Source organism: Mesocricetus auratus, unplaced genomic scaffold, assembly GCF_017639785.1.
Source record: "Mesocricetus auratus isolate SY011 unplaced genomic scaffold, BCM_Maur_2.0 Super-Scaffold_6730, whole genome shotgun sequence".
Lineage (NCBI taxonomy): Eukaryota > Metazoa > Chordata > Mammalia > Rodentia > Cricetidae > Mesocricetus > Mesocricetus auratus.
Genome location: NW_024429184.1, coordinates 45628337 through 45648196, shown reverse-complemented (window position 1 = coordinate 45648196; position 19860 = coordinate 45628337). Strand labels below are relative to the sequence as shown.

General features: G+C 40.0%; 1 pseudogene; it reads left to right on the top strand.

Moving 5' to 3' along the window:
• The first annotated feature begins 2662 nt into the window (after positions 1-2662).
• On the top strand, positions 2663-4603 carry LOC121138638 (annotated as a pseudogene).
• Positions 4604-19860: the final 15257 nt, after the last annotated feature.

Below are 19860 nucleotides of genomic sequence, written 5' to 3'. Positions count from 1 at the left end.
CTGGTTGGTTAGCACACTGTAGCCGCGCTGCTCTTTTTTTTTTTTTTTTTTTTTCATTTTCTAAGCTGTTCACACCAACTTCACTACAAACAATAAAGATACAATGCAACATGAGTCCCTTTTCTTTTGGCTGCTAGCTTATGTCACTCAAGGAAACCTATAAGAAGTGATACCTTTTTCTGAAAACTGTTTAACAACGTTAGCAAAAAAGTGAGAAGCAGCATAAATCTGAAAGCAAAACTTGCGAGATGCACTACACTCAGAACCTGAAAAATATGAATAAAGAATAAAAGGACTTAGATGGCATTTAGGCAATGAAATATTCCCATTTGAAATAAGAATTTAAGCACCAGGGTTGGACAGATGTCTCAGCACTAGCTGCTCTTGTATAGGACAAAGGTTCGGTTCCCAGCACCCATATGACAGCTCACAACCATCAGTAATTCCAGTTCGGGTATCTAAACCCTCTTCTGGCCTCTACAGGCACCAGGCACATATACAGTACACTTACATGCAGGCAAAACTCATACCCATAAAATAAAAGGAAAAAATTAAACAATTTGGATTCCATTTTAAGATGGCATTAACACATAACCTTATAAGAAAAAATAAAAATTAATTGGAGTCATGAGTTGTCTGTTAAATTCTTTTTAAAATAAAAACTTAGGTACGATGGCACATACCTTGTATCCTAAAACTTTGGAAATTGAAAGAGACAGAGGAGTTCAGAGTCAACCTCAACTTCCTAACAAGTGCAAAGCCAGCATGGACTGTCTGAAATAAAAACAAACAATAAAAAAAGATTTAATTGCGGGGGGGAGATAGGGTTTTTTTTTTTAAAGATCGGTTTTACTCTTCAGCTTCCCCGTCTCCCTCTCCTATGTGTGTGTACTTAAAGTTACCTTTTAGACTAGTGATACCCTCAGTTGTGGCACATGCCTTTAATCCCAGCACTTGGGAAGCAGAGGCAGGTGGATCTCTGTGAGTTCGAGGCCAGCCTGGTATACAGAATGAGTTCCAGGACAGCCAAGGCTACACAGAGAAACCCTGTTTAGGAAAGAAACAAAGGGATACTGATGTCCTCAAATGGACTTTTGTACTGATATATGTAGAGAAGTTGAATTTTGCTCTGGGCTCACTATTTGCTACTGTCTATAACTCATAGTGTGTGAGCCCCTGTCTGTAGTTACATGCTTACCACCCACCCATACCCCCCCCCCGTGATTTACTGTAAGGAAGACACCTGTAATGTCACCCATTGTCACAGCCTTACAAACTCTGCAATAACATACGTACTGACCAATGAGACAGTGGTGTCAAGGATTAAGATGGATCTGCCATGGGCTCCTCCTTTCATAGAATCCTCATCTCAGCAGATGATTTCCACTGTGACCTGAACTTGATCTTTGCCTGTCTGTGTTTGGAGGGGAGGGGCAAGGCTACTGAGTATAACTAGTCAGCACAGAACAAGGCCTGGCGTAAAGTAGGCAGGCACTTTTTAAATAATGAATGATGAAATGAAAGCTGTAGAAGGGACAAGATGCTCCCTCCCTGTAAGTCCTACTTCCCAAAACCTATGCAAATACAGATAATGCTAAGTAGAGTTCTTTCTAAGTCAAAATTTTGTCTCATTTGAGTCACATAGTAGGGTTTTGTACTGTTTGGTTTGGGGGGGTTGTTTTTTTGTTTTGGTCTTTTGAGATAGGGTTTCTCTGTGGCTTTGAGGCTGTCCTGGAACTAGCTCTTGTAGACCAGGCTGGTCTCAAACTCACAGAGATCTATCTGCCTGCCTCTGCCTCTGCCTCCCAAGTGCTGGGATTAAAGGCGTGTGTCACCCGACTCCTGTTGGTTTTTAACCTTCTCGTTAAGTAAAGGACAATGGCTTATTTCTGTGTCAATTCTCTGTGCTCTTAATTTTAATCAGGCTCACTAAAGATTAATAGAATTTGAGCACAGAACTTCACAAACAATATGCAGCGAGAATTTTATAATTATTTGTAACTTTTATCTTGAAAAAAGAATTTCTACATAGGGAGGAAGGTACTGGTTTTTCTCTATGATATAATAATAAAGGTTTATAATATCCAAGCAAAATGACAGTGTAAAGCATTAAGTAAATTATAATAAAGACAATTCTTGAACATGCCATCCATCACTGAAATTGCAGAAGAAAATGTTAGGATCCAGTCACTCTAAAGGAGCAGTGATGGTCTCTCTAACTAGACAGAGCTAGATGGAGGTGGTGTCTTTGTGATGCTTTTTGTACCCTGCTACCTACAAATATAATCCAGAGACTGCATCACATGGGTTATAAAAAACATGACTTCATGACCTCTGTGTGTGGAGCTGAGGTCCAGGAATCAGTTTTAACAAACCATGTAAGCAGTTCTTATGGCTAACATGCAAGGCTGTTGTTTATATGGAACAAGCTATAAAATAATTTCTCCTTAGGCTCACAGATCTCTTCATGACATCTTTTTGCCACATTTGTCTTGAGAATGTGTAGTCTCTGAAGTAAGACTTGGATGGAAAACTTTAACTAATGCACTCACCTTACATTCCCACTGGACATGATGCAGTTTGGAAAGATCACTTAAACCATAGCATCCAGACCACATTCATTTCCATGACTCAGCTCTTTAAGAAGAGCTACAAAAGGGACAAACACTTCAGTCCTGGAAGCAAAGGAACCATGTTGATACAGGAAGAGCAGCATAAGGGAGGTTTTGTCTGTGTCTTTTTTTCTTTTTTTGATAGAAGTAAAGCTTTTTTATTTACATATTTTATTTACATATTTTTATTCTCTGAGCATTTCACACATACACAATAAAATACGTATGATCCCTTAGTCCCAGTTTCCCCTCTCCAGTTCCCACCATAACCCCAAACTTCCAATCTGTTAGCCTCTTGTCTTGTTTTTTGTTTCCCCCTAAAAATGATTAGGGCAGCCCATGGTGTGTAGGTGTGGACTTAATGGGAAACAGCATTGGAGTTGTTTCTAACACTGGCTGCATCCTCCAAGAAATATTCTCCCTCAAGCTGATTTTCATTTTTCTTCATTAATCTAAACACCAGCAGCATACTTATGACATACTACATTTTCTAATTTATGAAGAAAAGTTATGATCAATGGGAAAAGAATTAATAACCATTTATGTTGAGCCATGCTCATAAACATCTCTCAATTTTTAGAATATCCTATCATCTCTATAATGGTATTCCTTCTGTATATCATAGAGACCAGTTTCCAAATTGTCTTACTTTTCCCCTCCCTCAAATAAATTGTTTCTTTTTCATCTCAAGCACCCATATTCCTTGCAAAAGCAAAATTCCTTCACTTGGCCTGTGTGTGTATGTCTATTGATCTTTTCCCTGAAGAATAACTCTATCGACTCCTAACAATCCCTTTCTAAATTGTTTAAAGTCTAAAGAGCCTTGTTACTTAAAATTTAATGTCATGTAGTTAATGAATGAATTAAAATGGACAGCCAGGACATTTTTTTCTGTACTCTTACTCCATAAACAACTCTAGAACTAGGTTATTTTAAACCATTAGTTTATTCCATTGTATAGATGCACCAATGTTTACCTTATTTCCTGTTAATGGGTATTCTAATTTTTACAAGTTTCTGCTATTAGAAACAATACTGTCCTTCCAATGTAGACCATGGCCAAATTCATCTATAGCTTTTCAGAGAATGTCCTAGCACTGGTAAATACCGCTGTGACTTACTCAAAGCCTGGATTGGTCACATTTTTACACAATGTCAAGTTTGACCTGATTCCCTCAACCCCTGCTTAGATCCCTCCACCTATTCAGAATATGAAAAAAAAAATCAAAGAGCTAAAACTGGCAGCTTCAAACCCTCACAGTTAAAGAAGTTATGCTGAATGGTTTGGTGGCCACTGAGGTGTGCATATAGTTTTTACATTGGAAAAGATCATAGGCAAATGTGGCATCACTGGCTATGATGTTTAAAGACCAGTCTTTAACATCTGATTTTATTTGAGTTCTTATTTAAATGTTCTTGGACCATGTGTAATGAGACTGCTATCAGAATAAAATATAAGCTGTCAAAAAACAAACAAACGAGAAAACAAAACAGTACTACCCCAAATGGAGCACAGTCCTAAAAAAGTCACTTATAACCCCCCTCTAAAGCCCAGGAAACATCTCAGCACAGGAGACAGGAAATATGTAAGAACTAGACTATAGGTAAAAGGCTACAAAACATCATTCCCTAGACTGGGTGTAGCTACTATAATTAGTAACATGAACTGTAGTTACCTGAGCTGGGCCCCACAACCAACTCTATTAACAATTAGTAAAGGAATGGAGAAGAGTTCGTGAAGCTCTACCTTTCCCCTCTGAACTTCTGGCTATCAATAAATTCTGGGAAGTTAGAGTCACTGTCTTCAGTTGTGTACCCAGTGCTGAACCTACTAGGCTCTGGTGAACAGCTCCAAACCCACAGTCACATAGATGGCTTTGATTGATCTTGGTAGGATATAAAATGAAATGAACAGGCATAAACATGAGAAAGAGATCTGTGAACATGAGGGAAGGTTAACAGAGGTGATAGGGAGGTGGGAGATCTATGTGAGGGAGGTCAATATGCATATGTAAAATTTCTAGAAACAAAAATTATCTTAAAAACTAATACATTAAAAATATGACTAGACATTGGAAAACTTAAAATATTAGGAAGCATGTCTAGGAATTGAACTTTTTGGGTCCAACAGTAAGAACATTTTAAATGTCAGTGAATCTTAGCAGATTTTCTTGCACAGGTACTGTCTTACTGGTACCTCCATGAATTGTGGCCCAGGCACCATGGGGAAGCTGTCTATGGCAGTTCTCACCTTTGCATGTCCCTGGTCCCTCCCTTATTCAGTCCTCAATCATTTAATCTGCCTTCTTTCTGAACCACTCCCCTGAAACTGCTCTTGCCCCAAATGACTAACACGTCCTCTTTGTTCCTAAACATAGGAAGCTTTCCAGACCTGCTCCCTGTGATGTGGCTGAACATGCCCTCCTTAACTAGTGGTTTCTCTGGGATGGACAGCACCACAACCCCCTGTCCTTTCCTCCTTCAGTGTGGTCGTCTCCTGGTCAAGGACTTTAGGTCTTCTCCCTACTCCAAGTTCAGTAGGAGCCTTCCTTTTTTGGTTATCTATACCATTCCCATGAGCAACCTCATACCTCAGTCCCTTCGAAGGTCTTAATTATCACCCAGATACCCATGACTCCCCAAATCAGCCCTTTGTCTTGTACTCCAGACTCACTTCCCTTTAGACCTGCCCATGTGACTGCTCCACAGGAAACTCCGCATTCCAAAGCTGACCTTGGCATTCCTCACAGCCACATACACCCAAAACAACTTGCTGCTCATGTTTCCTTTCCCAGAGAATAATATCAGCATCTATTGCCAACTTTGTCTCTTCTGAACCTCTGCCTTCTTTTCCCTCTACTTTCAAACCCCCATCATTCATACCAAACAATCCCAAGTACTGTCCATTCTATCTCCAAAATATGTCTTTATTCTAACAGCTTTTTCCATACCTGCTGCGCTTTCGATTTTCTGATAGACAGTATCTCTTTTCTGACTATCGGGAATTTGAAAAGTAAATCCATCCAAGCCATGCACTAGCGTAACAGTTTAGTGGTTTCTCATCATTTTATTTTTAAGTCTGTGTGTTGTGGTATAAACTCTTTGTAGACTGTGAAGATGTGGCTCTTCCATGGCACCTTCTGATTGGTTTAGTGAAGATTGGTTAGTGAAGTGGCCGATTGTTTAAGCAGGAGAGGATAAACCACACTTCCGGGCAGAGATAATCACTTTGGGAAGGAATCAGAGAGGCAAGATTTACCAGCAAGACACAGAGGAAGTTGGATGTATAGTGTAAAGGAGAAGTGACAAGTCCTGTGGCAAAGCATAAATTAATATAAACAGGTAAAATTAAGTTGGCTGAGCGAGGCCACGCTTTTATAATTAATAGTAAGTCTAAGCATCATTATTTGGAGCTGATGGTCTGAAGAAAGTCTGACTACATACATCTGTGAACTCTGAGTGTGCAGATCTCTCCAAGCTCAGGCACACCACCTCCTCGCTTGCTCCTCTAAGGCTTGCTGGCATCCTTTTTCTTCCTTTCATAAATGGATCTTTGTGACAATCGTTTCCTGGCTTCTCACTCTCCAGTTCTCAACTGAACCCTTGTGTCCTCTTGAAGACTGTCCCTGAGCAACGTCTAAAGCACAGTTTCCAGCTGACATCACTCTACGTGTTCTTTCAATACTAAACCTTAAGATGTAAATATTTGGTTTGATTATTTATTATCTATTGGCCTTATTCTCAGTAAACACATTCCATAAAAGTAGGTGAGAGCCATGTCTAGCTTAGTCTAGGTACTTTTATAATTTAGCGTTTCCTAGTAGCTCAAAAATTATTTGTTGAATTAGAATGCATGCTTCCCCAGTAAAGTTCAGCCACTAGATCCGGTGACAATGTGGGACATCTTTTTCTCCCCTTATTACCATCCTTTCATGGCTACTTTGCCCCAAACATAAAGACCAAAGACCTCCAAGTTCCAGCTTCTGCTTTCCTGGTATTCTCACTTCTGTAAAGGCTTCAATTTCATTTGATTCACTCAGGCTGTCCGCTGTGCCCTGGGGAGTTCTACTACTTTAATATTCTCTTTTTCTCTTCAAGTTATACTAAACCTCTCTGGAAGATCTCTCCCTTTTAAATCTATCGTTATGCCAGCCACACTGACCCTGGGTTATAAGTCCATGTGCCTCTAGGTCCCTTTCCTCACTGATGACAGCCAGAGTATCTGTCTAACCCTGGGAACCTGTGAAGTTCACCACAGATGACCAAAGAGATTTTATAGATCAAGTGTAGGATCTGGAGACAGGGAGGTTATCTAGGATCTCAGGAGTGGACATTAATGGAATCACAGTGGTTTTTTGAGACAGTGTTTCTCTGTATTGTTTTGGTGCCTGTCCTGGAGCTCACTCTGTAGACCATGCTGTCCTCGAACTGCCAGAAATCTGCCTGCCTCTGCCTCCCAAGCACTGGGGTTAGAGGTGTGTACCACCAACGCCAGGCTACACTGATATCTTTAAGACTGAAAGAGTCAAGGAATTCAGCTCTGGAAGTTGAGAGAGAGAGAAACTGACGTCCACTAAATCATGATGGAAGGAACCGGTGATCCCAGCAGACACCTTGACATTAGCCCAGGGAAATTATCTTGGTGCTTTCAACCTCCAGAAATGGACAGAAATAAGCCTGTACCATTTTAAGTCACCGAATTCATAGTAACCTGTCACAGCACCAAGAAACAGAGTAAAATTGCCCAGTTACAGTTTTAACTGTTTACCTTACAGATGCCTCCTATGGGTCTATATCCCTCAGTAAACCTCCAGAACAAAAAGTATTTCTTATTTACAGTAATGTTAAAAGACCTAGCAGGGCTGCTGGAGAGGCCGCTCGGCAGTTAATAAAGCTTCCTGCTCTTGCAGAGGATGGGGGTTCAGTTACCAGTACTATATGGGAAGACTCCCAACTGTCTGTGGCTGGAGCTCTGGGAAATCTGTCACTCTCTTCTGGCTTCTGTGGGTCCCTGAACACACACACACACACACACACACACACACACACACACACACACCTTACAAATATTTTAAAATTTAAAGGTTAGTATAGCGTTTGCCTCAAATGTGCAAATATGATTTCTCAACTATTGTTAAGTTATGGCAGGAATGAACAACAGAACATGTATTTAAAACCAGCATGAATTATAGAAAAAATGCCTAGTGTCATTAAAATTTGAGTAGAACATCTGCTATACAGCTACTATATTTAGTAAAAAAATTAGATTATGAATGTACTATGGTATAGAACATATAAAATATTTAATAACAGTTATCTCTATGTGATGGGCTAATGATCTTTTTTTTTTTTTTTTTACGAGACAGGGTTTCTGTGTATTGTTTTGGAGGCTATTGGTCCAGCCCAGCCTCGAACTCACAGCCTCGAACTCACAGAGATCTGCCTGCCTCTGCCTCCCGAGTGCTGGGATTAAAGGCGTGCGCCACCACCACCCGGCGATCATTTTATTTTAACATTTTAAACTATCTTGAAATTTTTTCTACAACAAACAAGTACTTATTTTGTAATAGAAAAATATACTATTTAACCAAAAGAGAAACATTTAAGTTGTCCTAGAGTCAATATCATAGTCATGGCCATAGTCATAGTCCTGCTTTTTTTTTTAAGTGTTGAAACCCAGATTTTCATACACCCCAGGCAAGTGCTTGACTATCAAGCTATGTCCCCCGCCACATTACTGCACCTAGCAAGGCAGACTCTTACACAGGGTGTGAGAGTAAGAGCAGTCTGTATGTTCAAATTCAAATCAGTATTATTCACCAGCCAGTGGTGCTAGTTAAAATGTCTCTGTGTTTGTTAAAATTTTATATAGTTATATAAGGCTTTTATTTTCATAATAAAGCAAGGGATACATCTTTCTTGTATAAGGACAGCATGGTGACAATGTGCAGACATTGGGAAAGTCAAATTTACTGTGCTAAAAAATAAGTTATATAACAGTTATATAAAGTTGTTATTGGTATTTTAACAGGTGAGCACCTCTTCTTTATTGCTGAGTCATGAGCTTCAGTGGCCACCAGGAAAGACATCTCTGCCTTTAGGAACTTTCATTGTAGTGAGGTAAATAGTGACCACAGTCAACATATAAACTAAATGTAACTTGTTATTAGAGTACTGATGGTCAGTGAGGTGGGAATGGTGATGTGACTAATTGAGAGATTTGCATTAAACAGAGTAATGGGGGAAAGCCTCATAACGGCAAGTCACTGAAACTGAATCCTAAATGAGAAGCAACTTTCTTATGATATGACCGGCTAGTCATCCTGAGAGAATCAGGAATATAATCTTAAATAAGAAAACCTTTAAAACAATAATAATTACTGAAAATGAAGGCCAGTGGAATCCCAGCACTCAGGTGGCAGAGGAAGGTGGTCCTCTGTGAGTTCAAGGCTAGTGTATATAATGAGATGCTGTCTCACAATATATAGGAGGGAGAATATAAGTAGGAAAGATAGAAAATAAGAAGAGGTAGTGGAGAAAGAAGACAAGGGGCTTTACAGAACAGTAAAGGGTCTTTTACATAATCCCCATCTTTAAAAAGGAGCCTCTTGGAGTGCTTTTAGAGAAGGTTGATGATTTGGAAAAATTGCAAGAGCCATGTGTGTGCCTGTGGAGTAACAGTGGAAAGTAAGGGAGGAGCCACTGAGGAAGCCCAGCTGGGAATCCATGCTGAACACAAAGGAGGGCCTTCTTGATGGTGAAGAGTCAACTGGCAGAGCCCATGTACATTTTGGGAACAGAACAGCAAAAGTTTTTCTTTGTGTTGCCTGTGAAAATATAGAGTGAGAGAGAAGGTGCTCTGTCAACAGGTTTTAGCTGTAAAATGTGGCTAAATACTGCTTCTATTTTTTGAGATAGAAAAAAGTGGGACCAACCAGTGTGAGGTGAAAACGTCAAGAGTTTAGATTGGGATGTGCAGAGCATGAAATTGCAATGAAAAGTCCAAACTGTGAAAAGCACAAGACTCATCAGACAAGTAAATAAATCTAAGCCATCGATCTATTGATAACTATTATCTAATATCATGAAAATGAATGGGGTTGCCGGTGATAAGACTAGAGGGACCATTTTTTTTATATTTTACTGAGATACTGTAGATGATGGTGACTATCCAAAAGCCAATAAACAGAAGAACCAAAAGATTGTCCCTCCCCTATTACCATATATACTTTTTCACCACTGCCACCACCACTCCCCAACATAAGCATTTGATTTCCTGATCAAGAGTCAAGTCAGAAAAGTAAGACTAAGACAGAGCAAAAAGCTCCCATCAAGACAAGAAGGCCAGTGCATCATTTTCCTAGTAAGAAAAGTTTGTAGATTTCCAAGGAAACTAATATAGCTTTATTTACATTGAAAAAGAAAGTCCTTCATTACGTTGACCATTTTCAATCTGAAAAATCGACTGTGACTGACAAGCTGGCTTATGAAAACCCCAGCTATGAGTAAAAGTTTTGCTATGCAAGACTGACGATCTGAGCTCTATTCCTGAATCCAATGTAAAAAGCCAGATGAGGTGGCTTGCACTATACTCCTGAATCTCTTACAGGGAGATGGGAGACAGAGTGAAGAGAAACAACTGAAAGCTAGCGGGCCGACTGTAGTTGAGTATTTAATGTAGCAGAAACAAGAAGAGGGACCCTACCTCAACAATTCGGACAATCAACTCAAAATTATATCCTGATTTTCACCTGCCCATTGTGGCACGTGTGTGCCCTCACCCACATCACACACACACACACATACACACACAATTATACCACACATAAAGATACTTATGCACACACTAATAATAATACATAATATACAATTTTAAAAATCATGTCTCCTCTTCTGGTTTTTTTTTTTCATTTTCTGACCCAAACTATGACTGTTCTCCATAAATAGATATTCCTTTTAATTATCCACCATCTCTGGATCTTACAGTCTTTCTACCTCCCTCTTACAATGGTCTCTGACTCTTAGGAGAAGGAATGTGATCATCGGTGTTCCATTTAGAGCTAAGCACTTCACAGTCTCTTATTGTCTGCACCTTGGCCAGTTATGAGTCCCTGTTAATCTCCTTCTACTGTAAAAAGAAGTTTCTTTGATGAGGTTTGAGAGAAGCGCTATCTATGGGCATGACAATAAGTAATCAAGAGTAGGTTTATTATTATTTCTCTTTTTTTCTTTTTTATCATTTTTTATTTTAATTTTAAATAGCTTGTTTTACATGTCAATCCCAGTTCCCTCTCCCTCCCCTCCTCCCGCACTCCCCTTCCCCCCCTCCCTCCCACCCTATTGCCAAATCCTTCCACATAGGGGATATCTAGAGTCTGTCATTTTACTCTTGGTAGGGTCCAGGCACTCCCCTAAGAGTCCAGGCTGAGAGAGCATCTCTCTTTGTGCTATAGGCACACGAAGACAGTTTGTATACCAGGGATAGACACTGATCCACAGCTCAGGGCCCTATAGGTTGCCCAGGCCTCCTCACTGACTCTCACATTTGGGGGGTCCAGATCAGTCCCATGCTGCTCCCCGCTGTCAGTCTGGGGTCCAAGAGCTCTCCCCTGTTCAGTTCAGCTGTCTCTGCTGGTTTTGCCAGCCCATTCTTTGCCAATTTGCTCATCACTCCTCTCTCTCTGTCACTGGGTTCCTTGGGTTCAGTTAAGTTCTCACCCAGTTCCTGTGACATGACTAGCAGTGGGTTCTTGGCCCTGATAATGATGCCAAGTATTGGTACCACACAGTCAGAAAGTCATTGGTTACCCCACAATGTTCATGCCACCATTGCACCGATGCGCATGTCTGCTAGAACAGTCATTATTGTAGCATTTATAGTTTAGAGCTAGATAAGATTAATGATTATCTTTCTTCTCTGGTATCATGCATAGCAATTCAGCACTGTGAAAGCTAGCTAGTAGGATTAAAATTTCCAGGACAGCAACAGGTTAAGTTCTCCATGTTCTATGACTCATTTATGAAGTGTATTTGGCAGTTGGGTCTAGCTGTCAAATTCTGGAGGGCAAGCATGGGTATTGGCAATAAAGAAAATGTGGTATATTCACACAATGGAGTATTATCCAGTTGTCAAGAAAACAAAATTATGAAATTCAGAAGTAAAGTATCCCAGACTCAGAAAGACAAAGGTTGCATGCTTTCTCCTCTTGGGGTGTTAACTTTGAATCTCTACATATGTATAATTCATTTGCATTGCCCACAGTGGTAAGGAATTTAGTAAGAGGCTGTGGGATGTCACTTCTGAGGGGAAAAAGAGAGAACGGGGTGGTATAAAGGATGAAAGGAGAGTGACTGAACAGAAGGGTTAAATGGGGTGGGGATGTGACTGAACAGTGGAGGAGGGAATATATGGATGGATGACTAAAGACCTTTTGAAAAAGTCCTGTGGAGTCAGGTGGTGCTGCTGCATGCCTTTGACCCAGCAAGCCGAGCTCTGAGGTCAAAGCCAGCCTGGTCAATAGAGCAAGCTCCAGGACAGCCTATGCTACACAGAGAAACTGTCTGGGAGGAAGGGAGAGAGACGGACACTGAAAGAGAAAGACAGAGTCCTATAGAAACAAACTACTATAAAAGCTTCTTAAAATAAATACATAAGCATTTATTAAAAAGAGTCAAATGGATTACCTTATAACAGAGTAGCAATACTCCTAAGAGACACCAAAGATAAACAAAAAGCCCATGCCAGAGATAAGTTGTTAACCAGTAACATTTCACAGGTATACAAACAAAAGGTTCGGTGCTCTTTGTGCCCCCATTGTGTTACATTGTAAAACAACACGGAGCAACCGACACTGCTTCCATCAGTGCTTCCGAGTGGCATCAGGATCACCCCTTATGCTGACATCATGTTGATAAGACAAGTCTTTGTTAATTAGTCGAATTGCTCTGCCTAGGTCACAGACTGTCATCTGACTCAGCTCATGCCCTACTCAAATTAGCAGGGACAGAAAAGCATGATTGGGTTTTCCCCAAGAGGAAGTTTGTAACTACGGGTTTCAAACCACACAAGACAACTTTAACTGGAGCACACTTTTCCTTTTGGGAGTTCCAAACCATACATAGCTAAAGAATTTCAACCTATGAAACTTAGGCTATGTTTCTTTCCTTTTTTCTTTTTCTTTTTTTTTTTTTTGTTTGTTTGTTTGTTTGTTTTGGTTTTTCGAAACAGGGTTTCTCTATATTGCTTGGAGTCTGTCCTGGCACTCACTCTGTAGATCAGGCTGGTCTCCAACTCACAGAGATCCACCTGCCTCTGCCCCTGCCGCCCAAGTGCTGGGATTAAAGGCATGCACCATCAATGCCTGGCTCCTTTGACTATATTTCAAAACCATGGTGCTTTACTGATTTATACTGTGGTTAGATAATATGGGTGTGACTTAAATGGTCAGGAGCTCTGGTTGGTCACAAAAGATATAAGCACATTGGTAAAATATTGATTTCTTTTTCTGTACTTTTGTAATCAGAAATAATATTACATGTCTTGACCTTATTTTTTATGTGACTTGTTAAGATAAAGTGAGTAATCTCATGCCCTAGATTTTCACAAGGGGAATATGATTTTCTAGGATGTTAAACCTTAGTTTTTGTCTTAATAAAATTGAATGAGAACTATATCATTTTCTAAACCATATTGATTTTTTTGGATTTTCTTGTGTTTTTTTTTCTGCTGTAATTTATTTTCATCGACCTCCTGTCCAATGTGCTTATAGTGGCAATCCATAGAGAAAATCTGATCTGGATGAAAAACTTTTTTAATCATGATAAATACGGATTGCTTCCAGACTCAGAGAAACTTCTCATATGTCTGCATCCAGGAAAATTTACATTTTGTTGTGATTATACTTCCACTCCATGAAAAGTACACAAAAATACTTCTTAAATATTTTTGAACTTTAAAAACAAAAATAGATTTATTGAATGTGTTAGTGTAGAAAGAATGCAATAAAATGAATTCTAATGGATGTACTTTTATTTTTATTAATTCTTGGAGAATTTTATATACTTATATTGGTTAGATTCACTCCCCTCCCCTAAGTCCTCCCAGATTCAGTTCCCATTTCCCACCACCCAGCTTCATGTCTTCAATTTTTTTTTTTTTTGGTTTTTCGAGACAGGGTTTCTCTGTAGCTTTGGAGGCTGTCCTGGAACTCACTTTGTAGACCAGGCTGGCCTCAAACTCACAGAGATCCGCCTGCCTCTGCCTCCCGAGTGCTGGGATTAAAGGTGTGCGCCACCAATGCCCGGCTCATGTCTTCATTTTTTATAAACCCATTGAATCCCATTTGTGTTGCCCATATACTCTTGGGTCTGTGACCAGTCACTGGAGCAGGGTCAGCCTGTGGGATGGGGGAGGGGGGTCACATCCTTAAAGAAAACTGGTTCTCTCCCTCCAAAAACTGTCAGTCACCAGTCACTCCTCTCTTAGGGGTGTAACTTCATGCTCACCATTCTTCCTCCATGCTAGGATTTTGTCTGGCTTGAGTTTGCACAGATTTTGTGTGTGCTACCAAGTTATGAGCTCGTGTATGATTGCGTTGTTGCGTCCAGATAACAGTTTCCTTGTGGTCATCCACTCCTCCTGGCACTTACAATTACCCTCTTCTGAACAATCCCTGAGACTGGGATGGTGGGATGTGATATAGACTTCCATGGTCTCTAAAGTCTCTTGTTCTCTGCACCATGACTGGTTGTGAGTCTCTGTTAATTAGTTTCTACTTTCAAGACACACACACACACACACACACAGAGAGAGAGAGAGAGAGAGAGAGAGAGAGAGAGAGAGAGAGAGAGAGAGAGAGAGAGAGAGAGAGAGAGAGAGAAGCTTCTAAAAAGCACCATCTTTGGGCATGACAATAAGTCATTAAGAGTTGATTTAATATTATTTCTCTTTAATAGAGTATTAGTAGTAAGTTTTCCCCCAGAGCCTATGACCTGTCAAGCCCCAGGTTCTTATCATGGAATGGAATTTAAATCTAATCAGAAAATGGTTGGTTACCCCCATAATGTTCATGCCACTATTGTAACAATGGACATACCTTGTCAGCACCAACATCATTGTAACTTTCAGAACTTACAGTTCAATAACATTACTGATTATTTGTCTCCTCTGGTATTGTGGTGTAGTATTCTGAAAGCTATCCAGTAGGAATAAAGCTTCCAGGAGAAAACCAGCTTGTTTCTTCGTGTTCTATGATTCAAGTAAATGGTATCTTCTACAATAGGGTTTAACCTCAAGTTCTACATGGTAACCAAGGGCAACAGCAAATAGCTTAGAATATTTTGGTTTCTATGGAATCTTACTGGACAACTCCAATAGAAGTAAACCATTCCTGACTTTATATTTGGTAGACTGTGGTATTTAGCATGGACATTCTTAACCCCATCATAGGATCACTATGTCATTTTTAATGGCAAACTCTTTTCATCAGCCATGAGTTATCATAACTATGGGTCCCACAACTACCACAACCTAGCCTGTTCTTTGAAACTGAATATTTTTCACATGAAACCACCTTAGAGATCCCAGATGGGATTGCAGAAGAAGAAAGAGTTCAACATAAGTAGCTTTACTGACATCCTGGGCCCGTTCTGATAAGAATAAAGAGAAAACCACATATAATTGCCTCCAAAAGCTTTGTCTACGTTGTTATATTTCTTGACTTGTTCTCCATGTACCCTTTACCCTACAGGGAATTAAATGATGAAATTTAGACTCATTCATTCTTGAAATTGCTAGTGAAACCTAACTATGGATCAGGTAAAATTCTACAGAGTGGGACTGCAATTAAAAAGGTGAGTTTGACATCTTCAAGGGGTTTAAGATCTAGTGTGAAAGGCCAATAATAATAAAAAGGAATGAATGGGTGGATTTAAGAGAGTAGGATGCTGTCAGATAGTGATCTATGACACAAATAAACCAAAGCACAACGATGGATCTCAGAAGGATTAGGAGAAGGTGGACCTACTTTAGATTTTAAAATGGTTAATGATTAATCCTCAGGGATTTATTCACAGCAGGTGATGGGTTGAAGAAGGAATTCAGAAAATGGAATAAGAGCTTAAAGGGAGATAAGCTTCATGTGTTTAATAGATCAACAAGAGATCATTATTATCACAAGTTAGTGAGTGAGGTTCAGGGGCTAAAAGCTGATACCAGAGTAGTCAGTAGAAACCAGAATCAAATACAATTTTGCTGGTTTTGTTGTTTTTTAAATGCATTTTCTGGTATGTTCACTGGATTTAAAAAATTAAAAAACGGGGCTGGAGAGATGCTTCAGAGGTTAAGAGCACTGGCTGCTCTTCAAGAGGTCCTGAGTTCAATTCCCAGCGACCATATGGTGGCTCACAACCACCTATAATGAGATCTGGTGCCCTCTTCTGGCATACGGGCAGAACACTGTGTACTTAATAATAAATAAATAAAATCTTAAAAGAAAAAAATTGAAAGACAACTAAGCAGAGCACATGCCTTTAATCCTAGAACTCAGGAAACAGAGGCTGGCAGATCTCTGAGTTTCAGGCCAGCCTGCTTTACAGAGTGAGTTCTAGGGCAGCCAGGGCTACACAGAGAAGCCCTGTCTTGAAAAAAAAAGGAAAGTAAGGAAGGGAGGAGGGAGGGAGTGGGGAGGGAGGGAGGGAAGGAGGGAGGGAGGAAGGGAGGGAAGAGAGGGAGGGAGAGAAGGAAGGAAGACAGGTTGAGTGAGCAGGCAAAGGCTCACAACATCCACACGCAGGGCCTTTACACATACTATAAAGTTCTTATTTCATCCCTAGTTCTAACAAACATTTCCTGAGCCCACAACCTGGAGCCTCTGGAACTTCTCTTCTTGCTCCTCTGGATTAAGGTATCACTCTGTCACTCTCTAATGCATTTGTCTCAAGTTTCATCGAAACTATCAGCTCAAGTACTTTGTTCAACACCAGAACCCAAAGCCGTGCCACAGGGTCGCTTCACAGTATACGCTGAACCAATTCTGGGAGGGACAGGGGCTAGCTGATGACTGTGTAGCTTTAGGTTTCTGGGGAAGAACTGATGTCCTTGACAGGAAGAATATACTAAGGGAGCCTTGAATAGGAGGGTAAAGGCTGAGTTTTGTGACTGTTATTAGTTTCCCTTGGAGAATCACCAATATTTAGCAGCGTAACACATGAATTTGTTACCTCGTGGTTCCTGTAGGTCAGAAGCCTGCAGATATCTCATTGGGGTAAAATGCAGACGTAGCAGGGCTGCATTCCTTCATAGGAATGAAGGAGAGTCTGAGCCTGCTTGCTCACTCTTGAAGTTTCATAAAGTCATCAGACCAAGGTCCTTTTTTTACATTGCTACCATCTGAGTGTTCTTGCCAACTTCTAAGTGCTGGCTACACTCGTTGGCTCTTTATGCCCTAAGTTCAAGGTCAATAAAACCAGATACAATGCTTGTCACACTTTCCATCTCTCCTGTTTCTTCTTGAGAAAACTCAGAGAAATTTCTTTTAATTTCAGCAACCATTAATCCATCTGCAATCCTAACTTTTCCAATTCAACATATTCACCATAATGTGACAAATTCATGTCCATGGGCCTAACAATAGGATACAGATCACAGGTGTCAAACTCCTGCCCACAGCACTATACTTGCTTCAGAATCTCTTTCATTAATTACCCTAACTATCCCAGTTGAGGAAACTGGACATAGTTGACTTTTTCAAAATAAAGACCATACCAATTTTTCATATTTTGGGATGGCAATTTCTTAATGGAGTTCAAAGAGAAGTTGGGTCGGGGGACAGAAACCCTAGGGAAGCTTCTCTGGACTCTAGGGAGACTTTCCCTTCTGCCCACAAGAAACTCTTCATTTGGATGTGTTATTATTCCTGAGCTACTTATCAAATTTTCCAACAATGCAAGATCTCTTACATTTTTTTCTCCTGAGGAATGTGCCTTTGGCCATTACTTCAGTCATCCCCACTGTCTGCCACTGTTTTACTGGCACGTGTGGCTTATGGCCCCATCCTAGAAAGGCCCCCTCTCCATGAAAGTAACGCCATGTGAAGTCTGAAACATCCTACTGATCCTCTCCACAGAGAATTTTGGCAAGTGAAAAATTTGGTTCCTCTCTGTGTTGGGTTGGTGGGAGTCTCATAAAAACTGAATGAGACTGCACATGGGAATGCATTAGAATTTGGCTTGGATAGGTGCTTCTCAAAGGCCTGGGGTGGCAGGACTTGATTCCCAGCACACAGTAGCAGTGTTGGTAGAACCTCCAAGACATGGAGCCTGTGGAAGGAATTCAGTTCCAAGAGAGTATGCAGTATGCCCTTGAAAGGATTATTGAGTCCCCAGTCCTGTTCTGTCTGCTTTCTGACCACAATGACACAAGTGGTTTCCTCTGTTACATGTTCCCATCATAATGTGCTATCTTGCCATAGGCCCAAACAGACAATGTAAAATAGACACAAAAGAATACATCTTCTTCTCTGGACCTGGTGGAACTGTCTCCAAAGTTGACCACATTCTTGGATCAGAAAACAAGTCTCAACAGATACATGAAAACTGAAATAACTCCCTGCATACATTCTGACCACCATAGATTAAAGCTGGATATCAACAACAGCAGAAACAACAGAAAACTTGTTAACTCATGGAAGCTGAACTACTCTCTACTGAATGAAAAACAGAAATTAGGAAAGGCATTAAAGACTTGCTAAAATTGAATGAAAATGACAGCACAACACAGCCAAATTTGTGGGACACAAAGAAAGCAGTCCTAAGAGGAAAGTTCATTCGTAGCATTAAGTGCCTGCATGAAAAATAACCGGGGGAGCTGGGCGGTGGTGGCTCATGCCTTTAATCCCAGCACTCGGGAGGCAGAGACAGGCGGATCTCTGTGAGTTCGAGGCCAGGCTGGACCGACAGCCTCCAAAACAATACAGAGAAATCCTGTCTCGTAAAACCAAAAAAAAAAAAAAAGAAAGAAAAAGAAAAATAACCGGGGGAGAGCTCATACTACCAACTTAAGAGTACATCTGAAAGCTTTAGAATGAAAACAAGAAATCACACCAAAAAGGAGTAGATATCAGGAAGTCATCAAACTCAGGTCAGAAATCAATATAATAGAAACAAAATACAAAAGAATCAATGAAACAAAGAGTTGGTTCTTTGAGAAAATCTTTAAGACCAACAAACCCTTATCCAAATTAACAAAAAGGTGGAGAAATAATTTCCAAATTAACAAAATCAGAAACAAAAGGAGGGACATAAAAACAGCACCAAGGAAAACCAGAGAACCGAAAGGGCATACTTCTGGAATTTATACTCCACCAAATTGGAAAATCCAAAAGAAATGCATAATTTTCTCAATAGATACCACTTATCAAAGCTAAATCAAGACCAGAAAAACAATTTAAACAGACCTATAAGCCCTAATGAAATAGAAATAGTCATTAAAATCTCCCAAACAAACAAACAAAAAAGTCCAGGGGCAGATAGTTTTAGTGAAGAATTCTACCAGATTTTTAAAGAAGAGTCAATGTCAATACTCTTCAAATAATGCCACAAAATAGAACAGAAGGAATGTTTCCCAATTCATTTTATGAAGCTACAGTTACTCTGATAGCCAAACACACAAAGAATCAACAAAAAAGAATTACAAACCAATTTCTCTTATGAACATTGGTTGATGCAAAAAAACAAATACTCAATAAAATATTGGCAAAGCAAATTCAAAAACACATCAAAATAATCATCCACTGTGATCAAGTAGACTTCATTCCAGAGAGCAGGGATGGTTCAATATATGAAAATCAATAAATATAATCCATCATATAAATATACTGAAAGAAAAGAATGCATGATCATCTCATTAAATGCATAAAAGGCCTTTAACAAAATCTAACACCCCTTCGCGATAAAAAGTCTTGGAAAGATTAGGGATACAAGGGACATACCTAAGCCGGGCTTTGGTGGCGCACGCCTTTAATCCCAACATTTGGGAGGCAGAGGCAGGTGGATCTCTGTGAGTTCGAGGCCAGCCTGGTCTACAAGAGCTAGTTCCAGGACAGCTTCCAAAGCCACAGAGAAACCCTGTCTCGAAAAACCAAAAAAAAATTTGTCCTCCGACCTCCACATGTGTCCACCCACATGCCATACAGACATCATCATAATAGTAATAATTAATAACAAATAAAATAAAGGTTTACCTTCAAAA